At 47.0% G+C, this 17,101-nt stretch overlaps 1 protein-coding gene across 5 annotated transcripts in view; it reads left to right on the plus strand.

Annotated features, from left to right (window-relative positions):
* STS (steroid sulfatase) overlaps positions 1–17,101 on the plus strand; it is a 163,368-nt gene that overhangs the window by 53,874 nt on the left and 92,393 nt on the right. The gene's annotated exons all lie outside the window — the stretch shown is intronic.

Raw genomic sequence — 17,101 nt, forward strand, 5'->3', positions numbered from 1 at the left:
CATGGGGGTGTTAAGCCGTGTCTCTCCATGACGTCGTGAGTTTTCCTCATTCCTCATCCGTTTGTATTTTAAGTGTTTCTCTTTGTTTTCATTGTAGTCCTAAAAGCAAGACTTGTTTAATATTTAAAAAATGTAAAATCAGGGAAGCATTGGAAAAAAACACCCTAATCCCATCACTGGTACTAAGCACTGTAATTGTGTGTGTGTGTGTGTGTGTGTGTGTGTGTGTGTGTGTGTGTCCTTCCAGAATTTCTTAGGGATGATATACAGAAATCATAACTTACTCTTTGTTCTGTTGTATGGTTTCCTTTTTTTTTTAATTTTACTTTGAAGTAACTATACATTCAGAGACAGATACAAAGCAGGAGTGGAGAAATATGTCTTGTACCATATGTTCAGGCTGACCGGTGGTAAAAGACTGTTGATTTTTGGTTTTTTTAAGTTTGTTGTTTGTTTGTGTTTGTTTGTTTGTTTATTTACAGAGAGAAAGAGGGGGGGGTGCAGAGAGATTGGGAGACAGAGAATCCCAAACTCCACACCATCAGCGCAGAGCCTGATGTGGGACTCAAACTCACGAGCTGTGGGATCATGACCTGAGCCGAAATCGGGAGTCAGATGCTTAACCGACTGAGCCACCCAGGCACCCTAGGACTGTTGTTTTCAGCAGACATATTTCCTATACTTCTAGCCCTGGAAATTCCTGAGCAGTGAAGGTAATTGCTATCTTCACCTCCTGCCCTCCTTCCCCCTCCCTAACTTCCTTTCTTCTTTTCTTCATTTCCTCCCTGCCTCCCTCCTTCCTTATATTCTCCCCTTCTTTTCTGTATTAACTTTCTAGGGCTTCTGTAGAAATTACTGCAAACCTGGTGGTTTAAGTGTTTATTTTGAGAAACAGAGAGAGGACGAGCAGGAGAGGAACAGAGAGAGAATGAGAGGGAACCTCAAGCAGGCTCCACACTGTCAGCGCAGAGCCCAGCTCAGGGCTCAGTCTCATGAACCGTGAAATCCTGATTTGAGCCAAAATCAAGAGCCAGACGCTTAACCAACTGTGCCACCCTGTTGCCCCATCATCTGCCTTTTATAAGAACGTTTGTGTTGACATGGGGCCCACCTGGGTAAGCCAGGATCCTCTCCCATTCTCAGGGTCCTTAACGTAAACACACCTGCAAAGTCCCCCTCTTTTGTTTCTTAAAGTAAGATAGTCACAAGTTCTGAGGAGTAGGACGTGGACATTCTTGAGGGTCTTTTTTTTTTCCAGCCCACCACACCTTTCCTGTGTTCTTTCTGCTCTGAGGTCGGTCCATCCAGACAGTGTCTCCTGGGCCTTGATCGGATGCCCAGGGATGGGCTAAGCATGGTGGATGGCATAGGACCGCGGTTCCATACAGAGAAATGGTCCCCTACTTATGGTGGTTCGACTTAGGATCTTTCCACTTCTGATTTGACCATGGTGCTAAAGCAGTCTGTGTTCGGTACAAACTGTACTTGGCATTGTGCATTTGGATTGTTTCCTGGGCTAGGGACATGCAGTGCTGTCCTCTCTCGTGAGGCTGGCCAGGGGCAGCTCCCAGTCAGCCCCAGCATCACGGGAGCCAAGAACCAGCACCCTGACACCCATTCCGTCCCCATACAAGCACCTGCTTGTCACTTGCCGTATTCAGTAGATGGCGTGAGGTAGTCAATGGTTTATTATAAAAAAGGCCTCTGTGAGATGATTGTGCCCAACGTCAGGCTAACGCACGTGTCTGAGCACATTACGGTAGGCTCGGCTAAACTGCGATGTTCTGTAGGTTGGGTGTATTAAATGCATTTTTGACTTTTTGATATTTTCAACTTACAGTGGGTTCATTGGGACATGACGCCACCATAAGTCGAATATCTGTAAATATTTGGAGATGGGATACAAACATGTGTACCCATCGTGTGTGTTTTCTTTTCTTCCATAACAAACAGTGGCTGCAAACAACACCCATATGTTATGCCCCAGTCTGTGTGGGTCATGAGTCTAGCCCAGGAATAGGTTGTTCCTGTGCTCAGGGGAGTCAGTATGTCATCTGAGGATCGGGATCCTTGTCCAGATGCAATGGGTGTTGGCAGAATTCCCTTCCTTGCAGTTGGGGGCTCAGGCCCCAATTTCCTTGTGGGCTGTAGGTCCCGGCCCACTTTTGGCTCCTGGAGGTCACCTGTGATTCGGGGCACGTGGCCCCCGTAGGCAGTTCGTGTCATAGTTCTTTATTGCTTCTTCGAGGCCATCTGAAACCATATCTTTCAAGGGATCACCTGATCGGGTCAGGCCCACCCAAGATGATATCCCTTTTGGATGAATTCAGAGCCCACAGACTAGTCTCCTACTACAGGAATGCCATCCATCACATTTACAGGTCCTGTCTGCCCCTCAAGGGAAGGGGGTTACACAGAGCGTGTACAGCTGGGTGGCAGGGGTATTGCTGGCCATCTGAGAATTCCTCCTGTCCTGCCCACGGTTTTCTAGCTTCTGTCTGTTGGAACTCCTCCCTCCATAGAAGGTTGTCCTCCTTCTCTTTCTAACCACTCTTTCTGAGGTCCATAGCGTGGGTCTATTTGTGGCATGCTCCAGCTTCCTGAGTGGCCCCTCATTTGGTGAGATCCCCAGTAGGCACCCAGTTGTCTGCTCGAGGCAGAGGGGGTCAGGGAGAAGGCTGGACTCCTCTTACACCCACTTCATACTGGCTTGTTCGTTCTTGTTTTTTCATCTCAGGGTAGAAGGCATGGTCTCCAAGGCTAAAAGCCAGACTGGGTTTGGATCCAAACGTCTGCCATGTCCTTCTCCCTCCCATTCGTACTGGGGCCGCCCCCGTGCACATCCAGCAGCCAGAGAGTTGTCTGTGTGTTCCTTTGTCTCTCTGCCTATCCTCGGACCCGTCAGAACCATTCGGTACTCCATCAGAAAAGCAGTAGGGGCTGTGATACAGGTGGGCTCACATGATATCTGGCTCGGTGGAAAATTTGAATCGAGAAGGGCATGTGGTTTTTGTGCCTTCCTGCCCTAGGAGTGTGTTGTTTTACATAGATAACTCATCCAGTGATCCTGAAGATAATCCCTTGGAGATCACCAGAATACTTACTTACGTACACATAAACCACACTTCTTCCCTTTTGATGCAAACAATGAGGAATTGCACCGAATGGTCTTCTTGCTGACAAGTACTGTGCTTTAATGAATTTGCAGGATACAATTGAAATTGGCATTAAATGTAATGCTTTCTATTAAATATCCACACTCTTCCCTGCTGTTGGAAATGCTGCAGTCTAACGTGGTTTTAATCAACCTACAGGTTTGCTGTGGTTTCCTTTTTACATGTAAAGATTACATGTCTTTGACAGCAGGGAAGGAACTGTGCAGAGCCACCCTCCCGGGCCAGCCGCTTACTTTCTTGTGCATCCCATTGGGATTTTTGCTTCCCCCATCCCATCCCGGTGTGTCTGCTCCAGAGATTGTTACCTACTTTTGTTGGAGGACTGCATGGGTTCTTTTGGACCTTATGGTGTAAAGGACTTGTCTGTAACCCCACATCACAGAAGATACTGTGGATGAGAATGGAGAGGGCCACATGCAGAACTGAGTGTGGGAAGGTCACGGCTTGGTGTCCAGCCCCTTTGTGTGAGGTGTGGAAATAGGATCCCATCACTGACACCCAGAACTGACCACAGGACACAGGATGTTGTTCGGGTCTTGGCTTCAGAGGTGGGCATTCAGACACTGGAATGGGCTGGTAGCCCTGGGCAGCCAGACTGAACTCCAGCTTGGATGTCTCATTAAGTGTCTTCCATATTGGTCTTTTAGAGTTCAGGGGATGGCCCATGGCAGAGACCTCCATATCTAGGATAAATCCGAGGAGACGCTTATAAAAGACAAGCTGGCACGTTAATGTGGCTGAACCGACATTCTGGGCTCACATGCGATTCTACGAGATCACCAGGAGATGGGAACTGAATTCTGGAATATTCCATATCTTGTAGCAAGCCCTTGAGGTTTTTTTTTCTCTTTTTAAAAATTTTATTAAGTTTTTAATTTTAATTCCAGACAGGCACTTGTTTTTGTCCATTTCCTGTGGGGGAGTGCAGGCGCAGAAACACTTTCCCTTCTTCCCTTGCTAGGTTCTTGTGGCTGGTCTATTAATGAAATTGGCATAAGACAGATTAACAGGAGAAAAATTTAATTTCATATGTACAAGGACGTGAGGGGCTCCAAGACAGTCAGGCAGCTGAAGCGTCTGTGCTGTCGTAGACTAAGGAGAAGGGGGTCGGGGCCTGGGGCTTCAAACGGGAGGAAGGGAATTCCTGGGAAGACGGGAAGAGCAGGTGTTTGGTGAACACACGCAGAGCCTGTAGGGCTCCGAGACGAAACTGAACAGACAGGCTGACCCCCTGCCCAGCTCCCCCTCCCCCAGCCTTCCACACTCACCCAGACTTCCACACTCACCCAGACTCTGTCGTTCTCTCTGGTGAGAGCTGTGTTCCCAGACCAGCCCTTCTGTCTAAATTCTCCAAGGCAGCTAAGGAGGAGGTAAGCAGGTCTTTCTGAGTCTTCAGGCCTCTCATTGCCTTCAGCTCAGAACAATGCACCTGCCAAAGAGGTGCATCTGGGGGAGGCTTGTTCTGAACCCCTTCAGGGGAAATTCTGCTGAACGTGACAATAAGCATTTTGTATCCATGCATGGGGTTTCCTCAGAGAGTAATTTTATTCTTTCAAAAACGTTCTTTCGGCATTTCACATCCCTGAGGAGCCCATAAAAAAAAAATAACGTAGGCAGCCTCCCATGGAATTTGGGGGGTGGTCTCCTGCAGCCTGTGCATTTTCTCTGTAATTTTACTGCAAGTTCTCTGTTGCAATCTCTGCTGTGGACACTCATGCCAGACCTGCAACCTGCATCTCCTACAGATGTATCACTGGTGGACGTGTTTGGAGATGAGCCCATGAGAATGGGAAAAGTCCTCAGAGGATCTTCCTGGGTCATTTCGCCATCCAAATGAGACATTCTCTGATCTTACTCTCTGTAGACCAATGAGGGGGTGGGGGGAGTCATCTACTGTGGCTGAATGCAGACCCCCCCAAGCTGGGCCAATTTTATCCTGTAGGTGTGGCTTCTACACTGATTAGTGGTGTGACCCTCACCGAGCACCTCAACCTCTTAGAGCCTGTCTTTCTCCTTTATGGAAGGTGGATGATGGCCAGGCTTCCATTGTGAGGACTAGATGTGGGACTGTCCTGTCTCTCATTTGCACATGGACCATTTTCAGAGGGAAATGAGGTGTTCATAATGAGGACAACCGCCAAGGCGCTTTGATGTGGGGATAGTGTCTGTAACATACCTGCCATGGTGTCTGTGCCATCCAAGGTCCCCATGCCATCAGAGGGGGCCCATGCCATCCAAGGTGCCCACACCATCATAGGGGGTCCACACCATCCAAGGTGTCTGTGCCATCCAAGGTGTCCACACCATCCAAGATGCCCATGCCATCACAGGGGTCCCATGTCATCCAGCGTGTCCACACCTTCATGAAGTGCCCATGCCATCCAGGGTGCCCACAGCATCACAGGGGGCCCATGCCATCCAAGATGTCCACGCCATCACAGGGGGCCCATGCCATCCAAGGCGCCCACACCATCACAGGGGGTCCACGCAATCCAAGGTGTCTGCGCCATCCAAGGTGTCCACACCATCCAAGATGCCCATGCCATTACAGGGGTCCCATGCCATCCAAAGTGCCCACACCATCACAGGGGGCCCATGCCGTCCAAGGTGTCCACGCCATCCAAGGTGTCCACACCATCCAAGGGGCCCACGCCATCACAGGGGGCCCATGCCATGCAAGGTGCTTGCTCCATGACAGGAGCCATGCCGTCCAAGGTGTCCAGACCCTCATGAAGTGCCTGCACCATCCAAGGTGCCCACAGCATCATGGGGGCCCATGCCATCCAAGGTGCCCACACCATGGGTAGGTGCCTGTGCCATCGCAAGGTCCTGGCTCTGCTCTCAACTCATCTTTGTCTGTGTCACCGTCATTTATACACCTGCAGAGGTTCTGTACGTGGTGCACAGCTAGTGCACAGTCAATGCTGTTGACATCCTCCACCTGACAGCATTCACTTTTCCAAGTACATTATTTTTCACTGATCGCAAGGGATGCCCATTGCAACATTGGAAACTCAGGCAGATTCATCTATGTCTTTCCTTTCTCAGCCTTTCCATAGAGCCCACCCTCCAAATCTTTCATGAACTCCCGTGGCCTTGTCGGCTCAAGTTGATGGAGGGCAAAAGCTACTGTCTAGAAGGAAGCACTTGATGTCTGTATGCTTTAATGGAAATCGGAGTCCGTACGATCCTGCTCCCATTTTTTGTCATGTGTTCTCTTGGGCTGTGGAATGAAGACAGCTTACACATCAGTGGATAGCGGTGAAGAGAAAATAAAGGCTCTGTGGAGGCAGATAAAGCAGGGTTCGGTGCACAGTTTCGCCTCTTGCACTTCCGGGCAAGTGTGGAGAGTCCTGTCAGCTCATGGTTCTCTGGAATGGGGGGAGAACATTGCCCTGGATGTCGGTGGCATGGTGACCGTCTGGGGAACTGCTTTCCTCCCTGTTGTCCTCAGAGCCACGTTGCCCCCCCCCCCATTATGTTCTCCTCCTTTCCTTCCATGGAGGAAGCCCCATGGGAACTACATCAGCAGACTATCTTCCGTCTGGCTCTGGTGCGTTTGACCAAGGAAAGCCAAGACATTGGAAGGGGAGGGAACTCGGGTTGAGGTACTCATCTGAGCCCCTCTTCCTTCCCTGCAGGGTTACCAAGGAAGGGCTGCATTCTGGACTAGGGGTGCCAGCTCTCCGCAAGAGCCCTTGCTTGCTCTGGGTGACCATTCTCTCCCCTTTGAGCATCAGGGTGGTATCATCTTTTGGGACTAACATTGTCCTCCTGGCTTCCCTATTCCTGTCCACACCCTGTCAATGTTTTAGTAAATTCTCCATAATTCTATTTCGCGGGTATCTTCTCTTTCCTGTTGGGATGTCTCACTGATTCTGGGCTCTCCCTGGTGCCCCCAGGAAAACGGCAGCTCATTTGTAGACCACAGAGGCCATCCTTGGTAGACCCTGGAGAGAAACCGTTGCTGTAACTTTGAAGCTCACGTGTATAGCAGACATAGTGCAATACGTAGCTCACTGAAGTCAATCAGAGATGCTCACCCCAGTAGCTGAGTAACAGATAGACTTATCTGCCCTACAACATAACCCTTATGTTACTAATGTCTCACGGGATGGGGCAGACACACACCTGCACACACCTGCACCACTTTTCGTGAGAATGGTGTTGGTGAACTGGCATCTGGCTTTCTGTAGATGCTAAATAGGCAGGATGCTACGATTCTGGCACCTTTATGACATCTCACAGGACAGGAAGGTTGATTTTATATAAAAATCAAACTTGAGGGGCACCTGGCTGGCTCAGTCAGTGGAGTGTGCGACTCTTGATCTCGGGGCTGTGAGTTCGAGCCCCATATTGGCTGTAGAGATTACTTAAAAATAAAATAAACTATTTAAAAAATCAAACTTGGAAAAAGGCTCGATCTCTGCCAGTCTAGGAGTCCCCTACACCCAAGACAACCTGGTCTGCATTAGACAAACACACAGATGCAGACTCAAGAAGGAGAGACTTTTATCGAAAGGCATTATTTCAAGTTGGAAGAACACTCCAGCCATTAGGTTTACACAGTTTCAAAGCTTAGGCAAAAAGGGTTTCTCTTTCATGAGGAAAGGTAAACAAAGCCAGGGGAACCAGGTGTGAGATGTGGGATGAGAGGGTGGACAGACCGGACAGTAGATCCAAGAATGGTTTCCCCTGGGGCAGCCTGTCCTCAGGAGGGGCTGTCTGATGGCTCTGGGTTAGAGCGGGCCAAAGTTTGGGGCCTTCAGGGAAGGAGAGAAGCTGAACCAAAGTTTCACAAGTATTTTATTCTGATTGATAAGTAGGGACAAGCCATTCAGTGAATCATTTGACACAAAGAAAGGGAATTTGGGGAGTCTGTGTCTGACCTTGTCCAACGTTGTCATGGGAGGCGTTCAGAAATCTTATGTGAGTCATTCGAGGAAAGGTGGTTCTTTGCAGTCAGCCATTTTCCAAAACGGAGAGGGCAGGGGTAATTTCTTAACTATTTCTGACTTGCGAGATCACAGGGCTTGGGTGAAATTCAATGTCATTAATGGCAGCACTTGAACTGACAACCTTTTCTTCCATTCAGTGTGGTTGAGCTTCAAGGGAGAAAATATTCAAGGTATACCCAGAGAGAATGTGTATTTGGGTATATCTCCATCCCATTCAGTGTGGTTGAGCTTCAAGGGGGAAAATATTGAAGGGATACCCCAAGAGAATGTATACTTGGTCGTATCTCCATCACATTCAGTGTGGTTGAACTTCAAGGGAGAAAATATTCGACGGATTCACCAAGAAAATGTATACTTTGGCATATCTCCATCCCATCCAATGTGGTGGAACTAGAAGGGGGAAAATATTCAAGGGATACACAGAGAGAACGTACACTTGGGCGTATCTCCATCCCAGTCAGTGTGGTTGAGATAGAAAGGAGAAAATATTCCATGGATACACCAAGAGAATGTATACTTGGGTGTATCGCCATCCCATTCAATGTAGTTGGGCTGAAAGGGGGGAAATATTCAAGGGCTACACCGAGAGAATGTACACTTGGGCGTATCTCCATCTTATGATCTGTTGGCCAAGCCACTGCAGCAGAGCCAGGCTGTGCATTAAAGATGGATTTGAGGGTGATGCCTTGGGGAGGTTGGGCAGGCCGTGTTTCCAAGGAGAAGGTTCCTCCTGGGAATATGCTCACTAAACTCCTACTGGTAAGCAAGCATGGAAGGAGGGTATGTGAATGATGTTCCCATCTCCTTGGCCATCAGCCCATGTTCCTGACAGGCGAGCGGCATCTGGGAGATGCCTTGCAGATAAACATGTCTTCCAGAGAGCGCTCTTGCTGCTTTCCAGCTTGAAGCAGACCAAGCTGGGAAGTGCAGGGCAGCTACCTGCTTCCGCCGGTGTTCTCTTAACACGCATTGTCCTGCACTTGCATTTAAAATCTTCTGTTGCTTGATAATTTCCATTGATTATAATGATTTTCTGTGATGCTTACCAAGGGAAGGTTTAGAAGGGGTTATAAATGGGGCTAATTAGTGAGATGCAAATCGCTTTTATGGCTGTTTCCAAACATTTAAATGACCCATAATTAAATTATGTTGCCAAATTATTTGTTAATTATCATCTTCCTATTGAGTTTATTTCATCAGGAGATCCCGTGCACAGTCTCACGGGCAGAGCAAGGAGTATCGTGCAGATGGATCCCTTGCAGAGAACAAAGAGAATGCCTATTTGGTTGGGTTTCTTTCTCAATGGGTACACGTTCGTGTTGTTATTTCCACTTTGATCTATCTTAGATGATGAGTTTACTTGTGGACTGACAGGATCTCCTGGTTGGGAAGGATGACAGCAGTCACTTTGTTCAAATTCCCTCCTTCTCCACCAACTAATCCCTGCCACAATATCCCCGACAGATGGGGTTTTTCAGTCTCCTCCCGGTCGTGGCTGGGGAGAGATGCCATGTGACAGGCTGATCATTTCGTGGTCTGGCAGCTCCTGTAAGATTGTCTTCCTTGTTTTGGACACTGTCCTGGCTCGGGCCTCAGAGACAACAGCTAAATCTTTTCTGTCTTTTGCATGCAGCTACTCAAGCAAATTTGAAGGCGATTCTTGTGTGTGTGTGTGTGTGTGTGTGTGTGTGTGTGTGTGTGTGTGTGTGTTTGCTGAATGACTTTTATTTATTTTTTAACACAGTTTATTGTCAAATTGGCCAACACACAGTTATGTTACAGTTAACTACACTTAACAAAAGACTTTCGTGGGACTTTGTCCCATTTATGTTTCAACCACCTTGACACACGGAGGGGGTTTTGGAGAAGGCGATGTGACACTCAGTAGTGAATGCTTGGAACTTGTGTCTTCTGTCTTGGTCTGTTTCTGAGATCTTCTCTCCTAGACGAAGAGCCCGGCAAGTTTTGCACTCGTATTGGTTTCTACTTTTGCCTAATCCAGTGTGGTGGATGGATAGAGCAGGTAACCAGTCTCCCTCTTGGGTGGGGGAATGAGAAGGAAGAGCTGGGGTCGGGGGACCCCGGCATGGGGAAGGCTGATTCCTTGGCAGAAGGGTGTAGGACTGGGACTGGCTCTGGTCGGGAACAAGGGTGTGAGCCTGTACAGACACGCACACACACAGAGCTCCCTTCCAGAGGGTCGTGTTGGCTAATCATACCTGTCACACTGGCTCACCTTGCCCTGAGACCCTGCGGTGGCTTTGCTGCAGACTCCCAACCAAGGGTGTCGTTTGGACACGTTTTACATGGAATCTTCCTCTGGCTGGGCTTTGGACCCGACAGAATGTTCTGATAAGGCTACGCATTTCAGGTGCTCACCGTCTTAACTATCTGAGTAATTAAATGAAAAAATAAATGCATGAAAAGCTTCTGCATTCTGCTTACACATCCTGACAGCATTACGCATGTATTTGCAGTCACGAAGAAAACAGTAGTGATTAAATGATAGATTGTGTGCTGGCGGTGGAGGGGTGGCCATGGCCATCCTCCCCGGAAAGATGGTCAGGCTGATTATCATTTTTGTGGAATGTCTTTCACGCGGAGGGGTTAAGCAGCCTGCTGAAGTGTGAGGCTGACAAAAACCGCTGGCCGGCCATGCACTTAGCGGGGATGTCCTAGTTGTTTTGAGTCATCTTCGCCTCGTTCCCTAATCTGGTTGTTAAATCGGTCATGCCTGCCCCCGATTCCTAATAGCTGAAATAATGTTCTTCTTTTTCATCTCCAGTCATTGCCCAGCTGAACGGTTCTCACCCCCATAAAGAAAGCTTTAGTACCTCGGACAGAGAACAATCCCAGGGGCCTTGCGATGTTACAGCCCCGATGGCAATCAATAGGATGTGAAGAAGCTTGTCACTCCCTTTCCAACCCCCCGGCTTTCCCTTCTCCTTCAGACCCTCTGCATGCTCCATTTTCTGCCCTTTCACATTTGCTAACCGTTCTCTGCCATTGCCTGTGATGGAGGTCCAGTCCTTCGTGCTGAACGTTACAAGTTACCACTGGTAGGGTACTCGGGTGTTTTGGCCAGGGGATCCGGGAATATGCAGATATCCCCAAACCCGTGTTGACCCAGCCTCTGTTTCCTCCTGTGAGGTCCCTGAAAAAGACCTCTGTACGGCGGTGACCTCCTTAGGCGGAGGTACACTTTATTATTTGCTCCAGCACTGAACTCCAGTGAATTGTAGCAAGTTAGACTGGGATGTGCCCAGACCTCCTGTCCTGCATAAGGCAGACAGACAGCATGGCTTCCTCCCATGCGGGAAGGGGACATGTGACTTTCTGGAGACTCCTTTATGAGGCCACTGGTCCCGTCCCCTCCCCAAAGTCCTGCCTCCGGATAACATCACCTGGTAGGGGGGTTAGGATTTCAACATCTGAATGTCTTCAAGGCGGTGGGGGAGACACAAACAATGACACCGTGACAGCTTCTGTTTCTTAGAAAATCCTTCTGTGATTCACCATTGCCAATAAACAGCTCCCCAAAATCTGGCCGCCCTACCTTCTACCATACCTCATTTTAACGACACTTCCATCCACTGCTCTCTGGTACCAAGAACTCTCCAGCTATGGTGACCCCCGTTGACCAGGCAGGACGTTGTGAGATGTTCACATGCCCCAGAGTTTTGAGGACCACTCTGGTTCGTAAAATTCAGTTGAGTTTTACATAAGTGAACACGTGAGCTGAGCCATGGTCACGCGTGGGTAACGACAGAGCATTTAGGTGTGGAGGTCAAGGAGAGGTATGCCAGGGCCGAGCAGGACAGCGATTTCTTCCTCCCACACAGTCGTCTGTTGGCGAACACCTTGACATCACTGCCTGATGCCAACTAAAACGGCAACCAGAGCATCCCATTTGCAAACTCACCCAAACGTGTCCCAGGTGGAGATGTGCTAGCCTACAGGCAGTGTGCACTGTCCTGACAAACAATATTACCAGGGATTCCAGTGGCTTCCTTGTTGTGGGCGTCTCTTCATCACAGAGCTTTAAAGGCCCTGAAGAACCCCTGTATGTCCTGTTGGTTGTTTGCATTCGTGAACGAGCTAGACTCTCTTGATAGCGCATCTCCATCCCAACACGCACTTTGTCCTTTGTGACAAAAACACAATTCGCCACAAAGATAATCTCTTATCTAGGGGCGCCTGGGTGGCTCAGTCGGTTGAGCGTCCTACTTCGGCTGGGGTCATGATCTTGTGGTTCACGGGTTCCAGCCCTGCATCGGGCTCTGTGCTGATAGCTCAGAGCCTGGAGCCTGCTTTGGATTCTGTGTCTCCCTCTCTCTCTGCCTGTCCCCTGCTTTATCTCTATCTCTTCTCTTCTCTTCTCTCTCTCTCTCTCTCTCTCTCTCTCTCTCTCTCTCTTTCAAAAATAAACATTAAAAAATTTTTAATAAAAATAAATTAAATAAAAAATAAATTTAAAAAATAACCTCTTATCGTAAAGGCAGTTCACTCATTACAAAATATATATTTCACAAAATGACGCTATATCAAAGCTCCATGGCATTAAATATTTTCTGGGGACTATGATAACATAAGTAAATATATGCTTATGATAATTATGAATTATTACGTGCAGGGGGAGAAACTGACAATTCTCTTTCGTCTTAAGTGCAAGCCATTAGACATGAATATCTACCTATAAGAGACTCAACCATCTAGACTGAAAATAATGAATCATGAGCAATAAAAGTTTCCCTTATAAAATTTGGGATAACAGGGGTGCCTGGGTGGCTCAGTCGGTTAAGTGGCCGACTTCGGCTCAGGTCATGATCTCGCGATCCGTGAGTTCGAGCCCCGCGTCGGGCTCTGTGCTGACAGCTCAGAGCCTGGAGCCTGTTTCAGATTCTGTGTCTCCCTCTGTCTCTGCCCCTCCCCTGTTCATGCTCTGTCTCTCCCTGTCTCAAAAATAAATAAAACGTTAAAATTTGGGATAACAGTGAAATATTAACTTTTATAAGACACTGATATTTGTAGACATTTCAGCATACTAATATAAGGTGATATATATGTGCATGTGTATAATCTCTGAGACAGATATTTTTTGTCATACTTTTGGTCATTCTGTGTATATATGTGTATTTAGGGTGTGTATACGTATCATATATGTGTGTGTATATGTATATAGAGTATGTAGTAAAGTGTATTTTGCTTTTCAGTTACTTAAGAACTGAATGAGAGGAGCGCCTGGGTGGCTAAGTCAGTTAAGCATCGACTTCGGCTCAGGTCATGATCTCACAGTTCGTGAGTTCGAGCCCCCTGTCGGGCTCTGTGCTGTCAGCTCAGTGTCTGGAGCCTGCTTCGGATTCTGTGTCTCCCTCTCTCTCTGCCCTTCCCCTGCTCACACTCTGTCTCTCTGTCTCTCAAAAATAAAACATTAAAAAAAAGAACTGAATGAGAAATTATATAATGAATACAAGTGTTCATTTGGGTTGTACTTAAATGAAATGCCTTATATGCAGGGGCACAGACAGCAACATACATGTTGTTAGCGTGTGCATGATATAGTCATTTCAAAATATGTAGATGTTCACAAATTTTAACCCTGCAAATGACTGTGAAAAGAAATTCCCTAACCGTGATCGGGAGTCCAGGAGTGAAATTAATGGTGGTTAAGTATTTTCCATATTTTGTGTTTTAAAATCACGTAATTACCGTTGGCAGATGAGTGGATAAACGGAATGTGGTCGGTCCCCACAATGGAGTATTATTCAGAAGCAGGAAGGAAATCCCGACACGTCCTACGACGTGGATGAGCCTCGAGGACATTGTGCTGAGTGACATAAGCCCGACACAGAAGGACAGATGCTGTCCCGTTGTGCTCAGATGCAGTACTTGGACCAGTGAAACTCATGGAGACACAGACTAGCAGGGTGGGGTCCAGGGGCGGGGAGAGGAGAAACGGGGAGTCAGGGTTTAAGGGGACAACGTTTCAGTTTTGAAGCACGAAGAGAGTTACAGAGATAGATAGGGGCGACGGTTGCCCAGCGGTTGTGAATGTACTCAATGCCACTGAGCTGTATGCTTAAAAGTGGCTAAGAGGGTACGTTTTATGTGGCTTTTTACCACAATGAAAAATTAATTAGGGGCACCTGCGTGGCTCAGTCAGTGAAGCATCTGACTGTTGATTTGGGCTCAGGTTATCATCTCACGGTTCATGGGATCGAGCCCCACGTTGTGCCCCAGGCACATGGGAGGAAAATACACAGTCAGCTCCAGGCAGACTTAGGGAAAAGCCATCAGGTTTGGGGAACATAAACATCACGGGAGCTTATACGAGGTACGAGCCCTTGTGTTGTACGGCCGGAGGACAGAGGTGTGCGGAGATCGGGCGACCCGGTGGTGGGTGGGTAAGGAGCGTCAGCACCAATTTGCAGGGTGTTGTGCCCAGATTCCTTGCGTGCTGACCTACTCTTCGTGTCCCGGAGCATAAGCTGTACGAGCAAAAGAGAGAGAAGTGAGCAGGAGGCACGAGGATCTTGCAGGTTTCTGAACTTAGCGCTTCGTCAACCCTTCCCAGATTTCAAATGTAAAGGAAGAGGCTCAGCAAGGCTTAATTTTTAAAATACCTTTCTTTATTGGTGTTATTAAATCAATGTAACTCATTTAGTTGTGCCATGTATAGGTAAGTGTATTGACAAATGCGAAGACCAAAAGACCATGTACCGTGGCATAGTCAGTAAAGATAGCGACGTGGTAAATAAGTGAAACATGACCATTAATTTTGTTTTCTTTTTTAAAGACTTTTTTCTACGTTTATTTTTGAGAGAGACAGAGAGAAAGAGAGAGAGCCAAGCGGGGCAGGGGCAAAGAGAGAGGAAGACACAGAATCCAAAGCAGGCTCCGGGCTCCAAGCTGTCAGCACAGAGCCCGACGCGGGGCTTGAACTCACTAACTGTGAGATCATGACTTGAGCTGAAGTTAGACGCTTAACCGACTGAGCCACCCAGCCGCCCCTGAATATTTATTTTAGAAAAATTTCAAGCAGTTTATCATTTCTTGTTCAAGCATAGTTTGCATACAATATTACATTAGAAAAATCACAATTTCTGGGGCGCCTGGGTGGCGCAGTCGGTTAAGCGTCCGACTTCAGCCAGGTCACGATCTCGCGGTCCGTGAGTTCGAGCCCCGCGTCGGGCTCTGGGCTGATGGCTCAGAGCCTGGAGCCTGTTTCCGATTCTGTGTCTCCCTCTCTCTCTGCCCCTCGCCCGTTCATGCTCTGTCTCTCTCTGTCCCAAAAATAAATAAACGTTGAAAAAAAAAATTTAAAAGAAAAATCACAATTTGTATTTAAATCTATGTTTAAAAAATGCCTGTTTTCTTTAACACATATTCAGATAGGTTTTTTTCTGTCTTGATGTCAGATGACTATTATGATTTTAAAACAGGACATCTATTTAGATAACACTTTGTCCACGAGATATATTGGTTAAGAAATTTTTATTATACACAGTTTGAATGGAATAAAACTGCATTTGTTCTAAAAAAAAGTATGGTTTCTAAGTGTAGGGTTTTCTCTATTTTCAATATGCTTTTCTCCATTGAGCAAATAGATCAGGAACATTTTTGTTGTCATGGTAAAGCTTCTGTTATGTAAGTGCATTGTTAATTTTTCTTTAATGAACAAATATAATGTAATTACACCTCCAGTCACGAAGGTGTTCTGAGTTCTCTCTCTCCTCCATAATGATTCTGTTTTAGGAATAGATACTTTCCCACAAAAGTTTTTTGTTTTTTTGCCAAATTAAGATTGTTCAGAAAAATAATTTAATTTTTTAAGGAGGGAAATTATGCAGTTTTTCATAAATTAATGTGCCTTGTTCATAGTTAGCAGCAGAGCACTTTCTTTTATTTTTAAAGTGCTTTTATCAACCACGTTTTAATAGTTTGAAGCGTCTTCATAAACACCTTTTTCTAATTCATGCTTGTGGGGAACAGATAAGTTGTGGTTACTTCAGACAGTAATGATTTAGATGCAGTGAGATTCTAAATGGCTACTAACAGACTTAAATTTCCTAACAATTTTAATTGGGCTCGATGATAGGTCTCACCCGAGTCCTAACTATATCTACTGCAGGCACATTTTGGAGGTATAATTAATGACATAATGTCACGTTGAGCTAACCAAACCCACTCTGTGAGTCAGGAATTCATTCTCTATAGATATTAATAAATGTAATTTATTAATATCTATTAATAATATTAAAGGGCATTCATCCTATTGGGTTTAATTCCAATAAAAAAAAAGTCTACACCTGAATTAATAAGCATCTCAGCACAATTTTGCACAGAAAGTTGGAACAAATTTTTCCCAAGGAGGATTCATATGTACAGTGGATCCTGACTGTGGTCAGATCCTGGTTTGCAGCCGATTCATAATCTTAAGCCCTGGATATTTTTTGTCTTCATTCTTCTCTGCAAAGCCCATTGCTGCAGTATCTTTCCCGAGAGCAAGCTTGAAGTCTCATTGACCTCTCTCTCTCTCTCTCTCTCCCTCCCTCCCTCCCTCCCTCCCTCCTTCCCTCCCTGTCTCCCTCCCTCCCTCCCTGTCTCTCTGTCTCTCTGTCTCTCTCTCTCTGAAATGTCATCTCCTGTTAATTGCATAGTGGTAGTAATAGTATCCCCAATCGGTCCTGTTCTCTCCCGCCTGCCCCCACCTCATCTGGGTACCAACATCTCTATGGAGTCATGCCCGCTGTGCTTACATTTCCTCCAGCCTCTGCCAGATCCAGGCACCACAAAGCAACAGGTTGACGGGAGAATGCAAATCAGACACACCCATCACCCCCTGATTCAGTTCGTCACCATCTGTCCGCCGTGTCCTCTGTGGGCTAACGGTGCCGTCCGTTTCTGACCCCTGCCGTTCCTCCAGACTTTTCCCCAGCTCCCAGTGTGAGTTTTACACAGAAAAAC

This window comes from Lynx canadensis, chromosome X (assembly GCF_007474595.2).
Source record: "Lynx canadensis isolate LIC74 chromosome X, mLynCan4.pri.v2, whole genome shotgun sequence".
In the NCBI taxonomy this organism is placed as follows: domain Eukaryota; kingdom Metazoa; phylum Chordata; class Mammalia; order Carnivora; family Felidae; genus Lynx; species Lynx canadensis.